Here is a 3,214-nt window from a genome sequence, read left to right as displayed (position 1 = left end):
TTCTCATGGCCCAGGGAAGTTCAATTTTAAACATTATTTACCTTTTAAGATGCAAATGGCTACAGCCTGAGACATGGGAAGGGACCTGATGAACCTTCTTTCTACGGCTGACTTCTTAAGATGCAGGAGTTAGAACTGAACTTGAGGCTTGTGAGAACTATGTCTTGTCTTCTAACCACAAGACAAGGAAAGCCAATCAATTATGACCAGGACTGCTTGGTTTAAGTTTTTATTTTAAAATTTTACTTTTTTTGAGACTCTCATACATGATTATTGTATTTGCATCATTTCCACCCCTTTCTCTCCCCCCTCTAGCACTCTGCCTCCCTCTCCAGGAGGTACTTCTGGAACTCTGGGCTGCTGGCTGCTTTTTACAGTTATCTTCTGTTTCTGAGCAGTTATCTTCTGATTTCAACTGTCCTTTCACCACTATGGCTGGAAATCAGTATTTATTTCTTTACTGAAGTGTTGTGCTCTTATATGTTTTATAAATATTTTCAATTTTTCATTGTAGTATTCATAACATAATTTTTTTGTAAGTTATCCAATGTTTGTTTTTTCTTATCATTGGAATTTTGAATTATCTTTTTGTTTGTTAACTGAAATTAGTGTGGTCCTCTATAAACTTAATTGTTTTGCAATGTTATATCACAAGTTGACTGTAAATATGAATTTACAGAGTTACAATATGTGACTCTGGGTTTTGCTTAATTCTCATGGGGAATACTAATGCCTTTGGTTTAGGTATTAATTAGCCTGGCTAACATCATGCCTCAGTTTCCTACCTACCTCTTGTTGACTGTGGTGGCAATGTTATTTCAAAATTTGGTTTTTCTAGCTTTATTCCAATCTATCCCATCCAGTAGTCAGTCTGGTACTTGGCTGTCCTGATTTCAACGTTTGCTATGCTGTTCAGGATTGTGCAACCTGTTATTTCTGTTTTATCATTCTGGTCATATCTGGTTCTCATATGCTATAAGGTTTCTGGTCTTTGGTCTTCAGCATAGTAATTTGAGGCTTTAATTACCTTCTGTGCCAAGCAGTTTGTCAATTGTGCTCACTTTAAATAGGTTGGGGAAGAGGTATAGACAAAGATAGACAGATAGAGATCAAATATTAATGTAACCGATCCATTTCCATGCTAATGGATGTGTGTAGCTCCACAGAGTAAATAGGTAGTTTCTCCTCCTTCAGAAGTTTTACTCCACTAAATTTTGATCCCACTGAAACTCCTGGTACTGCTGCCACAAAATTGGATGGCTGTGGAAACACAACATAACACAACAAAGTAACAACTTCAACAAAACAGAAATGAAGAAGAATGGAACCTGAGATGCATCACTCTCTTTCCCTGTTCTGTCAAGCCTGAGAGGCTTTGGATGCCCTGCAGCATCAGCTCTTCTCCGGTCCCCAGCCTGTCTGTCTGCTCAATTGTTTTATGCCTGACAACCTCCACTAGCCGGTGATCCAGTTCCCAACTCTCCCCCCATACACACACTCACACTTACACACATCCTGTTGGTTCTGTTTCTTTGGGAAAACTATGACTAATTAAGATTTTGACATCTTTTCATCTTTCTGCTTTGAGTAGAAGAATTCCTTCTCAGGTTCCTTGATTCAGAGCTAGTGGGCTTCTTCTAGAACTTTCTTTCCCTCTACTCCAGTGATAGCTGTGCTGCTGTGCTATTCTGGTTGTTTATTTCTGGGTTAGGGGATCCTGGTCAGGGAGAGAATGAGCCCTTAGGCAGTTCTTTAAATTCTTGGGTTTTCCTCAGTTAGGCTACCAATATTTATTCTTAAAATTGTTCAAATAGATTCTCTAGGTTGCTCAGGTTTTATGGCTGCATTCTGTGGCTGAGGCAGAGTGAGTGTGCCCATGTTACTGATAACTAGGATCTATTTTAATTAAAATTTATTTATTTATTTTTATTTTCTGTATGAGTGTTTCGCCTCCATGTATGTAAATGTACCACATGTATGCAATGACCATGGAGGCCAGAAGAGGGGTTTGGTTCCCCTGGAACTGGTGTTGCAAGCTATTGTTAACCACCATGCAGGTGCTGGGAACCCAATCCAGGTCCTCTGTAAGAGCAGCCATTGATCTTAACTGATGAACCTGTCTACAGTCTCTGGAACCTATATATTTTTTTTAATTTGAAAACTTTGAATGAAATAATATAGTTATTATTTCTTCTAGATGTACTGCCCCACCCTGTTTTGATCTCTGCTGACAGTGGAAGGGATTGTGATAAAAGGCGATTGTAAGTGGGTGTGAAAACACCAAGAGGCTAGAAGCATCACTTGAGTCAACCTTGCAGTTGGAAGGCTTAGGTTTGAAGTTGGACAAAATACAACTAAATATCAGCATAATCTGTGTTATGGATTCCTTTCTATAAAATGAACTTAATTTAAAAGGAAAAATAAATTCCCAAATAATCTTTGAAAAAACTGTTGAGAACAACACTTGGATATTATGGTGGCTGATGACAGCTACTTCTAAAAGGCTTATTATTGGTGACACTACTTAATATAGACTATCATCTATCTATCTATCTATCTATCTATCTATCATCTATTGATTGATCGATTGATCGATCTATCGATCTGTTGGGGGACCTTGCTGCTCAGGTTTTAGTCCTCCATGTCTGGATAGCTCTAAGGGGCTCGGCGCTATATGGAAGGACTCCCTTTCCCAGCTGGGGCCTCCTGCTATCTGCCTGACTTACGTGGGAAGTGCCACCAAGCACAGATGCCTGACCTTATTTGGAACATGACCTTTGGCATAGTTACCTGCAATAAAACTACCTCCAGGTTTTTTCTATATGATAATCTAGCCCTAGAGCTGGATGATAAGATTCCCCTACCACATGTAAATAAAGCATACTATGAGCACCTATCAGCTGAAGCTTTGGCTGCTGCCTCCACACTGTATTTTCCCTAACCCCCACTGAATAAACAGAGCTGTTTCACTGAATCTGGAGCTGTTTCACTGAGTCTGGAGCTGTATCACTGAATCTGCCTCTCCAGAAGGGCTTTTCCATCCATGATCATCAGCCGTCCTGACCCCGTTCATCGCTTCTGCTCCCTTTGTCCTCATGGACCAGTGGCCAATGACCCACGAGGGGAGGGAGAGACCCCACATCTATCTATCTATCTATCTATCTATCTATCTATCTATCTATCTATCTATCTATCCATCCATCCATCCATCCAT

This window comes from Nannospalax galili, unplaced genomic scaffold, assembly GCF_000622305.1.
Source record: "Nannospalax galili isolate Female #2095 unplaced genomic scaffold, S.galili_v1.0 scaffold2147, whole genome shotgun sequence".
NCBI lineage: Eukaryota > Metazoa > Chordata > Mammalia > Rodentia > Spalacidae > Nannospalax > Nannospalax galili.
This window is presented reverse-complemented; position numbering follows the sequence as displayed.